Source organism: Capricornis sumatraensis, chromosome 10 (genome assembly GCF_032405125.1).
Source record: "Capricornis sumatraensis isolate serow.1 chromosome 10, serow.2, whole genome shotgun sequence".
Taxonomy (NCBI): Eukaryota; Metazoa; Chordata; class Mammalia; order Artiodactyla; family Bovidae; genus Capricornis; species Capricornis sumatraensis.
Window position 1 is genome coordinate 19,408,514 of NC_091078.1, and position 14,110 is coordinate 19,422,623.

The window sequence follows — 14,110 nt, forward strand, 5'->3', positions numbered from 1 at the left end:
TGCATGCTGGGTGGCAAAAAAAAAAAAAAAAAAAATGATGCAGATGCAGCCAAAAGGAGACCTTCATTGGGAAAACTCCAAGGAGGAGTAACTGGAACCAGAGATTGCAGAAGATCCTGGGAAATTTGAACAGGGTCTGCAAAGAGTGCCAGGAGGCAGCCAGCCCTGTCCATGATTGGAATGAATTCCATGCCTCCTACTCCACGTCTCCCCTGCCTGCCCCACGCCCCCAGCCTGAAGGTCAGCAAAGCCTGCCCGGATCCGTCACTGAACACCCATTCACGATGCGTCTGGATGGCGGATGGTCCTCTGTCCTGCCAGAGGAAGAAGGGTGGGATCACTGATAGTGTGCCCACGAGGATGCACCCTTTCCACAGGAAGCCCATGGCAGCATGGAAGAGACAGAGTAAACCATAATACCTGCAGGAATAAGTATAAACTTGAACAAAGGAAAGGTTGGGGGGCTTCAGGAGAAGGCGGTGTGACAGCACCAGCTGTCTCGGAAGGCTTCTGCGAGGAAGTGACGAGCTGCCCACCCGAGGCCTGCCCTCCTCTGTCCCCACGTGCCCTGCTCCTACAGACACCTCCTGCTCTTGAGAGGTCGACAGTTGAAGGCTCCCCTAGCACCTGGTGGAGAAGGAAGTGGCAACCCACTTCAGTATTCTTGCCTGGAGAATTCCATGGACAGAGGAGACTGGCAGGCTACAGTCCATGGAGTCGCAAGAGTCAGACTCGACTTAGCGACCAAACCACCACCAGCAGCAGCACCTGGACATCATGCTCGTCAGGCCTCAAAACCGGAGGAGGCCTCAGCAGACCACTGCCTGTGATGCAGACTCTTCTGTGATGAGCCTACTTCACTTTTGCAGGCCTCAAGCTTTTCATCTGTAAAATGGGCCTGCCTTATAGATTGATTATGAAGTTTAAGCAAGCCAAGCAGTGACGGTCTTCTGCGGGCTGGGAACACTGGGGATGAAGTATTTCTGAGGTCTGAAGGCAGCAGATAAAGGTGAGGATGATTTTCTTCCAGACAACTCCACCCCTGGAGGCGCCGGTGCCACTCAGGGATATCTCTGACTCAGGAGCGTGACTTCAGCCAAGGGACGCAGGATCACACAGAGGGTCTGCGGAGGGCCGCGGGGAGGAAGGGGTTTGTTCCTGCCCTGGGCGGGGCCCGGCGGACCTTCCATCAGTAATGGCTTCAGGGTGAGGACGACTGGAGACAGTGAGATGGGGGGGTGGCTGGGAGCGAGGAGCCCGGATGGGGACAGGAAGGTGAGCGCTGGGCGCTGTGGCACGCGGGCCCCTGAGCCCTGGCCCCATGTTAAATATAACCCAGCCCATTGTTTTCTCAGTTATTGTATTTTGCAGTTTTCCCTCGTGAGAGGCAGCCTGAATGAGGACTGGCCAAGTCAGGGGCCGCCTGGAAGTTCTAAGAACACAATTGTTTTCATGATGAAAATTAAAATTGTATATTTTCTAAGTTTAAAAAAGCAAACACTCCAAGGCCATACACTGGCCCTGTGCCTCCTAGAATCTGGCTGGTTTGCTATTCTTCTTCAAGGTGCCTGAGTCTGGGGCCCAGAGGGAAGGTTCAGTGGGGGGCCATCCAGGGGAAGATGGCTGAGAAGTACACCCGTTGGGACACTCAAGTCCTGCAGAAGCAGCTCGTCCTGGCCTTCCTGGCGAACAGCTCACAGGTACCCAAGGAGGCTCCCAGGGTGAACTGGCAGACAGCCCGGCTCAGAGCCCTGATGCAGGCAGAGCCACTCACTGCCTCACTTCCAGGGATCCAGCTGGCCAAGAGCAAGGCTTAGCTGGCCTGGGTGACCAGGCTTGGGGGTGGCAGGGGGACCTCCACTCCAGGGCTCGAGGCCCAGAGCTCCCCTCTCCTGGAGCAAGCAAGCCGTGAGGGGGAGTCAAAACCCCTCCAAGGGCCACACACATCCGTGCACCGGTTCCATGTGCTTCTGCGTTCTCTCCCTTTCTCTCCGTGCCCGACTCTCTCCGCTTCTGTCTCCCCAGGCCGTACTTTTTGTTGTTTGTTTTTTCAGTCTTTATTGAATTTATTACAATATTGCTTCTGTCTTATGTTTTGGTTTCTTGGATGTCAGACATGTGGGATCTCAGCTCCCCAACAAGGGATCGAACTCCCTGCATTGGAAGATGAAGGCTTAACCCCTGGGCCACTGAGGAAGACCGCCGTCTCTGGGCCTTCTGTTTCCCTCTGTCTCTGTTTCTCTCTGTGTCTCTCTCATCTTTCTTTCTCTCTTTCTTTCTTGCTCTCATTCTCCCTCATATTCTCTATTCTAAGAGAATTTCTGTTGAATTAAGGAGTCTTAATCCCACCAGACAGATGGTAAGGAAGCCCCAAGAGATCACTGAGAGACCAGCTCTGGGTCAGCCAGGGGCAGGCCCAGGCTAAGAATCCAGGGCTTGAGTGTCCCAGATGGGTTGAACGCTCCACCTCCCCACCAAGCGGGTTGGCCCAGAGAAGGCTGAGGAGACCACCTGCGAGTACTATCCCCCTCTTCCCTCTGCCCACAGCTCTCCGAGACACTGCCCCTCCCCACCACAGGGGTGGGATAAGCACCCCCTTTTCCCTCCCTCCACTCCAAGCACCCACTCCCCACTCAGCTGGGGCGGTATTGGCCTACGCGTGCGTTTTACCCTCTGACCCTCCCTCTGACATCCTTGGCAGCCTTCCCCACCTCAGCACTCCAGGGAGAATGGCTCAGTGGTCAGACCAAGTTCCCAGCAACCACAGCTACAGGCTCCTGACCAGAGTGGGTTTGGCTCCAGCAGCCCTGGCTCACCCTGGGCTGCTCTAGTGGAAGAAGTGAGAGGGCCCTGGGTGAACCCATCCTGATTTCCAAACACTGCAGTCCAGAACCTGGATGGGGTGGCTGGGGAGGCCCTGATGTGAGCTGGGAAGTTGGAGATGAATTTTCACCCTAGAAGAGTATGCATAGAAATAATAACAGCAAACCATTGCGTGACCTGTTCTAAGTAATGTATATGTTAACTCATCTAATATCTACCATGGCCCATTATTATCCGTTTTTCACAGGTGAGGGAATCATAGTCTGGAGAGGTTAAATGACTTGCCAAGATCCCAGGACTCTACCCCTGCGGGCTCTAGAGACAGCTCCTGGGCACTTCCCTGGGTCAGCTTGGGAACAGTTCTAACAGACTGAGCTGAGATGCTCAGACTTCAGGGATGTGCAGTCGCAGTCACGGAGGTCCCACACTGGGTTTAAAGCTCAGCGGTTGCCATCTTGAAATTCTGAGTAATCTTTGAAAAACGGGCCCAGAGTTTTCATTTTGCACTGGGCTCTGCCAATCATGTGGCCTGTCCTCTGAACAGAAACCATGCCCCCAGGGTCATTCTCTGGAGGGAAAACTGGCCACTTAGTCCCGCCCCTCTGCTTCTTGCTCACTGGTCTTTGCTTGGTCTTCTTCTAGCTCCTTCTGTGTGTCTGCTGGAGGCCACGTGAGCTCTAAGTGTATCTCTTTCTCTGAGCAGCACCAACATGAGAAGCCCTAAATACTCCACCCCCCTGCCCTGCCCTGGAGAGAGAAGCGGGGGCAGGGAGCAGCCTGGGCCAAGGTACCCTGGGCCTGGCCCCCAGAGCAGCTCGGGGGGAGGTTTCTGGAGCTGTTCTGTTCCACCCCTCCTCCTGGTGGTAGATGCGTATCTACAGCTCTCCTGAGGCTGGAGCAGGCTACGTGGGTGTGACCTTGAGCCCCACATGCTCAGAGCCAGGTGGTGGACTAAGCTCTGCCCCCTGTGCCATTTCCACAGTTCCAGCAGGCAGAGCCCTCTCCTCTCAGAGACAAGATGCCTTGTGCATGAATGCCTGGATGTTGAGTCATGGGGCCAGTTTCACTCCTGCTGAGGCTGAGAAGTTGGACAAGGAGAGATCCTGAACACAGTGAAGAGAGGGCAGGGGCAGATGGGACGCCAACCTTCCACCCAGTTCTGCCACTTTGTCGCAGGGGGACCAGAGCAAGCCAGCAGCCCCCTGGGCCTGTGTTCTTACATCATTAGAGGATTAGGCCTGAGGGGCTTTCTTTGAGGTCCCTCCTTGCTTTGAGTCAACAGTTTGAGGACTCATGAAGATGGACATATATTTAAAAGCCAGCACACTAAGACCAGAATTCTTCTGGTTAGGAGGAAACCCTGAGATGATCCCCAGCCTCAACTCACATCCTATCATCTCAGCAACTCTGAGACTCCAGCAAAGGCCCACATGACACTTTCATTCATCTGGCTTGGGGTCAGAAGCCAAAGCTTGAATGAGTCCTGTGGGCAGAGGGAAGGATGCTCTGGTTGACCGGGTGGTCCTACCTCAATGACTAGCAGTGAGAATCAGAAGTAGAGGGGGACATAACTGTTAGAGAGGAGTCAGGGGAAGAGGAGTCAGCTGCTCAAGCCAGCATGACAACCCACATTCGCTCCATGCAGCTTGGCTGACCCCCCAACAGGGGCCATCCTCTCCTCTGGAGGCACAGAGCCCCCCAGGCACCTCTCTATTGCAACATGGCAGACGTGCCCACCTGCATTCCCTCTAAGGCATGAGCTCCTCCAGGGAGAGCACACCTTGTTCATCTGACTGTCTCAGCACCCAGCTGAGGATCTGGCCGAGTCCCACCCACCACCCCTTCCCTAACCCTTCCCACCCCAATGCTGAGCTCTCAAGACGCCTATTTCCCGCTTTATCTATACCTTAGCCCACTAGACTGTGAAGTAGAAGTTCGCCTGTTTGTCTGCCACGTTAGACCGTGAACTTGCTGAAAGCAGGAACCACGCTTCTCCACCCTGTGTCCCCTGTCTCAGGCCCCTACCCAGGGCCATGGACTCAACAGGTCTTCAGTTTATGTCTGTTCAGTAAAGTCACTGCAAACGGTGACTGCAACCATGAAATTAAAGATGCTTGCTCCTTGAAAGAAAAGCTATGACAAACCTAGACAGCGTATTAAAAAGCAGAGACATCACTTTGCCGACAAAGGTCCGTCTAGTCAAACCTATGGTTTTTCAAGTAGTTACATATGGATGTGAGAACTGGACCATAAAGAGGGGTGAGCACCGAAGAATGGACGCTTTCGAACTGTGGTATTGGAGAAGACTCTTGAGAGTCCCTTGGACAGTAAGGAGATCGAAGCAGTCACTCCTAAAGGAAATCAACACTGAACATTCATTGGAAGGACTGATGCTGAAGCTGAAGCTCCAATAATTTGGCCACCTGATGTGAAGAACTGACTCAATGAAAAATACCCTGATGCTGGAGAAGATTGAGGGCAGGAGGAGAAGGGGACAACAGAGGATGAGATGGTTGGGTGGCATCACTGACAGTGGACATGAGCTTGAGTAAACTCCAGGACATGGTGAAGGACAGGGAAGGCTGGTGTGCTTCAATCCATGGAGTTGCAAAGAATCGGACATGACTGAGCGACTGAACAACAGTGAAGAAGCCGCCGAGCATACAACTCTCATGAAATAGACATTCTTATGCCCAAAGAGGCCATAACAACTTCCTGTTTGTTTTAAACTTAGCATATGCTGCATTTTCCTTGCATGATTTCTTAATGTGATCTCTTCTGCCTGGAAGAATGGCACCCGTAATTACAGGAAGCGCGTTTGTGTATGCCCTGCCGACTGCACTTCCTGCTTGGCAGGGACGGGAGGGGCAGTACTCAGGTCCTCCAGTTGCCCGTTTCCCATTCGGAGCTGGGGATGGACATAAATGTGGCCGTTCCCTGGCCCAGTCTCAACACCCACGCACCAGAGGCCTTGGGATGGTCACAGGAAAGCCGACAGCTCAACGTTCTGCACGTTATAAGCCTAGACTGGGGCTAAAAATGGCCTCAGGAAAAACCAGCCATAGTTGATCAAAGAGTTCTTCCTGCTTGGAGGAAACCCCCAGAGCATGAGCTCATCCCACGTGGCTCCCAGGAGGATTCCAGATCTCCAGATGGGAGGCAGGCTGGTGGGCCAAACTGCCCTGTCTCCTTAGTGACGTCCTTCATCTAATCCCTGGGGTTCTGATCGTGACAGGAGATCTGCAGCTTTGCCCCCACTCCCCACCGGCCTTGCCAGGCTTTTCCTGGGGCCCAGGAGGGCGGGAAGGACCGGAGTCCAGCTCCTAGCCCCTGCCAGCCCAGCAAACAAAGCCTCAGAATACAAGCAAGCCGTCAGTCGCAAGTTCAAGGGGACCTGGAGTTTGAGAAGGGCCACTTCCCAGACCTCCCTCATGAAAATCAACTGTGCAAAGTGCTGAGCAAACTCTGGGAGATAGTGAAAGACAGGGAAGCCTGATGTGATGCAGTCCATGGGGCCACAGAGTTGGACAGGACTTAGTGACTAAATACCAAACCTGTCCTTCTGGGTCAAAGCACAAGATACTGTTAGGAACCAAGCAGCGGGCAGCCCCGAACAACCCTCCTGTTCTTCTGGAAAGTTGAAGGCTGCACCTAATACTCAACAAATCTTCATTTTGTTGCTTGTAAAGTATAGACGGGGAGAAGCACACAGTATGAGCTCCAGGAGGGGAGAGTCCAGCAGCTGGGGCTTGGAGGAAAAAGGTTCAGGAGGCCTGGCCAGTGGCCGCACTCTTCTGCACCCCTAGGCTTTGCCAGGGCAGACAAGAGAGAGCTGGATGGAAGGAGAGAGAAGCATTTAGCATCCCAGGGCTCAGGGCAAAGCCTCAATGAGCAGGAAGAAGGCCCGGGCTCCAGTGCTGACTCTGAACAGAGCTGGAGGCAAACATGTGAGCCTCTAGACACCCCACCTGTGCCTGCCCCGCACAACAAAGACCTAGTTAAGCCTCAGCACTATACACAGGACCTTGGAACAAGGTGGGGAGAGCAAAGGGGCCCACTGGGAATCAACAGCATTTGCCAACCTCCTTGATAAACATCACTGCTGGCTCCACTGACCCAGAGGCCCCAGGACTCTAAGTGTGGTTGGGGCAGGAACTTCAGGTTTGAGGGGCGTCCTTTGAGGGTGAAGGGGTACAGCCAGGTAGAAACTCCACAAAGGCAGAGTGACAGCCCTACCCTGGCCACATCTGTGGGGGCCTTGGCCTGGGCAACAGCAGATGGAGGTGAGGGACTTGGCTGGAGTCCATGTGGCCAAGGGAAGGGGGCTATGGGCAACCCCTCCTTTTCAAAGTCCCTTTCGGCTCTGGGTTTTGTCCTGTGGGGTCAGGGTTTGTAGGGTCTTTGGCCCAAGGGGAGGTTAGCTGGAGACAGCTGATATGGTCAGGCTTCCAGTTCAGTCCCCAGGCCGAGCAACCCCATTCCTACCACCTTCAGAAACACCCCCAGCCAGGGACTGTTGGGCTTTGCATTTTTCTTTAGGAAATTCCTTGGATCACTCTGCATTTATTCTCCTGGGTTGCCAACTCCCAACACACACACACACGCACTCTCATAAAACGCAATCACACACAACCTTTTGATACCTCTATGGGTTCCCTTCCATCCTTCCAAATGTACACACATTTCTTTTGGACCATTTTATGTATTCTGTATAAAAATGATATGTGTATTTTTTATTCTGCCCTGTCTACATAATGCATCTCATACAAGGTTTCATGTCTAAACACTGGTTGACAGCACAGCCATTTTAAAAGAGAGCAAGTACAGAAGCTAAGGGCTTCCCAGGTGGTGCTGCTGGTAAGGAAGCAGGAGACGTAAGAGATGTGGGTTCGATTTATGGGTTGGGAAGATCCCCTGGATGAGGAAATGGCAACCCACTCCAGTATTCTTGCCTGGAGAATGCTATGGACCGAGCCTGGGGGGCTACACTCCATTGGGTCACAAACAGTTGGACACTACTGAATGACTCACACTTGCACTTTTCACAGAAGCTCATGCATTGCAGGCTGAGGGTGGGGGTGAAGGGACAGAGGAGAGACCTGGAAAGGCCAGTTCGCAGAGCTGCGGGCATTGAACACACAGCACAGTATGCGCCCAGCAGCTCTGGCCCCGGGACACCGCCTTGAATGCCCATTGAGCTCCTCTGATCTCAGAGGAGACAGAGGGGAGCAGATCCAAGGTCTACTGCAGTAGGGCAGGGGTTCCTTAAAGAAAAAAAAATGAAGAAATCCAAAAATAATCATAGGTGCAAAACTTATTTAGAATGAGAAAAATCAAAACAAATTACAAGTTTTAAAAAGCTGATGAATTCCACAGACATTACAAAATCCAAAATGATATTTCAGATGAGCTTCTGCCTTTGCCCAGTTCAGACCTCATTCCCCTCCCCTCCACCTGCTCTGGAGCCATTCACATCGCCCCAAGAGGCACCTCTTTGCCCAGCAGAGGGGACATCAGAAACCCACAGGAGCTGTTTGCCTCCCTCCAACCCAGGAAGGCCAGCTATGAATGCCACAACCAGTGACACACCTCCTTATACCCAAACAGACTCTCCTCAGCTTGGCGTCCCCGGAGCCTGATCCCAGTGATGTCCTGACCAACTCCTCCAAGCATCAGGCAGAGTGAAGGGAGATGTCAGTGGTCTTCACAGGTTGCAGTTAAATTATTTCATTTGTGCAATTATCACAAATACCTGTCACCATGGGGACACACTGTGGGAACCCTTCCTGGGCCTGAGAAGGCTCCGGTGCACGGGGGCACCCTGGATTTGAAGTCTCATCAGCTTCCAGTAGCGACATGTCTGCCAGAGCTTTCACCCTTCACTTTGTCTGGTTGACTTTATCACAAGGTAAATGTCACTTCCTCCTGAGCCTTAGCCTACAATAGGGCCTTGCTGTTCTCTCTTATAGAACCCTGCTTTTCCCCTGTTGAGTAGTTTCCATAATTGGTAGCTGTATTTTTGTGTGTTTATTGACTGGTGTCTGTCTCTCCCAGCAGACTGTCAGTCCCAGAGGGCAGGGACCACATCTGTCTTGTCTACTGTGTGTGCCCAGAGTCAGTCCCCCCAGCCCACTACCCACGATGACAGGGAGAGTACACAGCGTGCTGCCGTGTGGGACACTGTAGGCGTCAGAACGCAAAGCACCAAGGGGTGAATGAGCTCCTCTGCTCGCGGCCTGCCCAGTGACCCCCTTCCAGCAGCCAACTGCCTGCTAAGTCCACACAATGCTCAGAGACACACAAAGCCTAAAAGAAAACCAGAGAAAGAAGGGACAGATATCAGGGGAGGTGATGGGGAATCATCAGCAGAGTGGTACACCGTTCATAGCGTTTACTAAAGACGTGGAAAATATATAAAACACGAAAAGACAAAAATAGCGTTCGTGGGTGTGTGTGTTTTGTTTTGAACAAATCAGTAAATTCTGGAAGGTTCAAAAGGAAGCAAGACAGGAAGATGGAATGGGATAAACCTTCTGTGTCACAAGTGAACTACACTATATTATAGATATTCCTTGATTTACATGATGAACCAGATAAACCCACTGTAAGTGGAAAACGCATTTCATACACCTAACCTGCCAAACATCATAGCTTAGCCAGCCCGCCTAAAACATGCTCAGAAGCCTGACAGTAGCCCACAGTTGGGCAAAATCACCTAACACCACGTTAGTTTATAATAAAGAGCTGAATCTCCCGGGTAATTTATTGACTACTCTACAGAAAGTGAAAAGAAAGATGTGGGTGCAGAATGGTTGTCAGTATATCGGCTGTTTACCCTCGTGGCGGCATGGCAGACAGACCTGCCGCTGCCCAGCATCATATATTGCTAATTTGAGGTCAGAATTCAAGATTTGAAGCTCCATTTCCCTTGAATGCCTCTGCAGTATTGTGAAGCTGAAATGTTATAAATTGAACCATTATAAGCTGGAGACTGTTTGTATACAAGTATTTCTTAGAAATATGAAATTAGTCAGGAAAATAGGTTGGCCAAAGAAATAAGAGAGAAAGATTGAGAGATGGAGAGAGGGAGGGAAAGAAGGAGGGAAGGAAGGACGAGCTTGTACTTTTTTAGGAGCTCAGAATTCAGCAAAATGAGTGAAGTTACCTAAAAGGCTGTAGCCATGCTCAGCCTGAGCAGAAACTGACCCCTCAGGTCGGCAGTGTGGTACACCCGATGAATGGGACTTTCAAGTCGTGTCACCGGAATGTGGGCCAAGCAGTGACTTGGTTTTAGGGAGCGGGACTGGGGCTAGCCACCAGCCCTCATCAGAAAGGGCTCTTGCCTGCGCTCACCTGGCCTGAGGGAGCTCTGGCCATCACACATGACAATCTGGGAGCTTCCAGGGGCGGAAGGCTGACACTCCTTCATGTCCACCAGACCTGTTTCCATAGTACCAGAACCCCTCAGGCCTTGTCCACCAGGAGGGGAAGCTGACCACAGGTTTCTGGAAGCAGAACCAGCTCCCCTCCTGGGCCTCTCTGGCGGCCCCTCCCAGCCCCCAGCTCCTCTGTCCCCCCAGGAGGTCCTCTGTCCGCAGCTGTGTCTGTGAGCGACTCTCTGCACCCCCCTTCTCTGGCCCCTTCTTTCTTCTGTCGGCAGGGTAGCTCACGTTCCCCACCCCACCAACTGATCTATTTGAAGAGAATGTGGGGAAACGACTCTTTAATTAATCTCCTGCCTTCATTAATTATTGTAATGGCTTTCAACTTGAGGTGGCGGGGGAGGGGGTCACAATGCGCCTAATATGTTTTGATGTCGACAAACACATTCTCTCCTCGGCAGAGAAAGAAGCCTGCTTGGGGTTTGGGGCTGTGGAGTGATTTACAGAGAACATCAACATCAGAGAAATTCTCCCACTCCAGACTCCTGGGTTGGCTTTCTGGAACTCTCCCCCATGCCCACAGGCTTTCTCTCCCCTTACGATCCGTGTCTCCTTGCCTCACTTGTCCCCCTCTCCAATGCTCCTCCCTCTGTTAACTCATCTTTTTCCCATATTCACATCCCTCTTTTCCCCACCACGCCCCTCTCGCTGCCTCTCTCCTTCTCTCCAAAGCTGAGGAGTCTTAGGTAACAAGGCTGATGAGCAGAATCTCCTGAGCAAACGTCATTGCCTACAAGCAAAGGGGCCAGAGTCCTGAAGGGTACTGTGGGCAGGAGAGGTGGGAACCGGGTCTGCTCTGGCCTGTTTTTCTGTGGAAAGCCCTCAACTGGCCTCTAGAGGTGTCTCACTGTCTTCATGAGAGCAGGCAAAGGTTACCAGGGGAAACTTGTGTAAACAAAATGCTTTCCAGGCCTTCGTGGACCTGGAGAAGTCTTCCAGGTCTGCCATCAGTGGGGAAAAGACAATTTGGGCTGGCAGGATTTCTGGAAAGAAGGAAGGAGATGGAGCTAAGAAAAACAGTCCCACAAATCACTCTTCAATGAGGTGAGTCTCCACGGCAACCTGGCCAGGGCTGAGAACCACAGAGGCAAGAGATGCACTGTTGCCATGGAAACCACATCCTAGAAACCCACTGGTATTGGTCCCTGTTTGCCTTTGCAGATGAGCTGCTGGGGGCAGGGGCTAGACCCCCAGGGTCCCTCAGAGAAATGGGATGGAGGAGAGTGGAAGAGAAGAGGGGAGAGAGACAAGGGGCAGGAGAAAGAAAGGTGAGACAGGAGAGGAGATGGAGAGAAGGAGAGAGAGGGTGACGGAAGGAGGAAGGAGAGAGGAGAAGAGGGACCCAGGTGGCCTCTCAGGTGGATCTTGAGTTCTCGGGGCTTTGCCCAAGAGCAAAGGAAGTACCCGGTGCACTCAGTGTGGGCATGTGTGAGTTGAGTGAGGGGAAGGGGCCTGAGCTGGAGCCCAGGCTAAGCCTCATGCCAGCTGGAGCCAAGGCAACTACTTGTCCTCCTTGCTTTTACCCCATCATCATTCCAAATGAGTAAATGAAGCACACCCAGGGGTACCTGCTCACTGACCACAGAGCAACTCTTCCGAAGGGTCTGGAACCAAAGGAACCCAATTCGGCGTCTCTGGGGCCTCTGCCCCAGGGTGCCCAAGCACAGGGGCTCCAGAGGGAAGGTGACCGAAGTGGGCCCCAAAGCCTGCCGGCCTCTTGCCCTAATTACTCCCAGACACCGTCTGCGGTTCCCTTTTTCTGGGAGTTAAGTGGCCACTGTGTGCCTAGCGCCACCTGCTGGTGACCACTGGAAGCAAGCCAGCCGTGACTAGAACTGGCTGGTCCTAGTGTGACCTCCACTGAGCCGCAGCACCCTCTTCAAGCTAGGTGGCAAACTGGTACCCTCCTTCAAGTCCCTCAGACAGCCTGGGGGCATTATGAACTCTCCAGTCAAATGAGCCATCGTTGCTTTGAGTGTCTGGTCTTGTCAAGTCAGTTCCCTCGCTGGGCTTCCACATCCCATCTGTGCAATGAAGGTCGAGAAGGGCTCTTTATGGCTTGGATAGTCTGATCCCTGGACTCAAGCCAGAATCTAGCTGCTATCTGGAGGATTTCTTTGAGTCTTAAGGGAGACACCAGAACCCCACCCCAATGTACTGTTCCTTGGGCTTGGAGCTCTATAAACCCCACATGGTTCAACGATAGCCTGGCCCAGGAGGATCCAGGGTTTCCCCATCATCTTCCCCTCACCAAGTGAGCCTCAGTGAGAGGGAGACAAAGCTTAAGCACTGTCACACACAGCATGCCCTACCAGACATGCCCCAGACCCCTGCAAACCCGCCTGCTCCTCCTCTGTTGTCTGAAAAATCTCCTGGGTCCACAAAGGCTCCTAGAAGTCTGTCAGAGGGGAAGGGAAGCTGGGGAACCAACATTCTTCTAATCAATGTGGGTGCTCACCACCTCTGAACAAAGAAGTTTCCTTCATTTTCTGTAGCAGAGATGCCTCTTTAGGACACAGTGCTTCCTGAGCACCTGTGGCTGCATCTATGCCTGCTGAACTGTCTGCTGGCAACTGAGAGAGCCAGGGCCACCGTGGAGGAGTTCTGGAGGTGATGGTGGGCACCTTGCTACCCCAGAAAGGCAGGAAGTAAGTAAAGAGAGGCTTTGGGTCAGGAAGGCCAAGTTCAAATCACAGCTTGCCTTCTTAGTAGTTTCATGATCTGCTGCCATTTTCCCACGGCCAACTGGAGGTAATAGCAGTGTCTACCTCCCAGGCTTTTGGTGAAGATTAAATGAGATAATGCATGTGAAGCCCTTAGCACAAGGCCTGGCCCACAGCAGCACTCATCATTACAGACTCAACTCAGAAGGCTCTGGACTTGGACCAGGTCAATTCTGGTTCATTATAATATCAACAACATGTATAAAGTGTTTCTCCTGTTAATAACTATTTGTGGCGCACCTATTATGTGCCAGGCACTGTGCTGCACAGCAGGGCTAGAGCAACAGAGAAGACAGGTGTGATGCCAGACTTCATGGAGTTCCTAGTCTGGTAAGAGGCAAGGGAAAGAGGTAGACAGACCTCAAACAAACAGTGACATGAAAAATAAATTACTCTCCATTCTGAAAGGGAAGCAAAAGTGTGAAAGGAGCATCGGACTAGAAAGCTGACCTGATCTGAGTGGTTAGGGAGGACTGATCTGTCCTCTCCCACTTTCAGGCTGACTGGAATAAGAACACAATGGCTGGAGCTCAGCAATCATCTTGGACCACAAGGCAGGGCTGCTGGATAAGATCAAACTGCGTGCCTGACAGCTTCGTGAAGGTGCCCAACCCCTGTCTGTATTGTCTACTTCTGACTTTTTTTTTTTTTCATTTTCCTGAGGGAACATTATTTTAATCTTATGAACAGTATTATTTTAGATCTTATCTGTCCTTGTCCTCAGAAAGTTCTAAACCACTGGACTGGGGTTAGCAATGAACATGCTGCCTCCTCTTTAGACTGTAAGAATATTGGTGGCAGAGGAGGTGCCCAACCCAGGGTTTCCTCATAAGAAGGAGTTTGCAGAGATAGTTTCATTGAGTGGGAAGGAGTTGACAAGAGACCAAAAAAAAAAAAAAAATCACTGAACAGATAAATTAAGGTGGATGTAAACCTGGGACAAGAAGCCCAAACCATTTCAAGTGATGTCTGAAGACAGAGCTAAAGGAGGGTGGGACAGGGAAACTCTGCAGCCAAGGACAGAATCTAGCAGAACAAGAGCTGAGGGGATTGAACGCAGGGACAGGACTGATCTCCAGAACAAAATACTCTGGGGGTATTAAAGGATTCCTCAGGAATGGC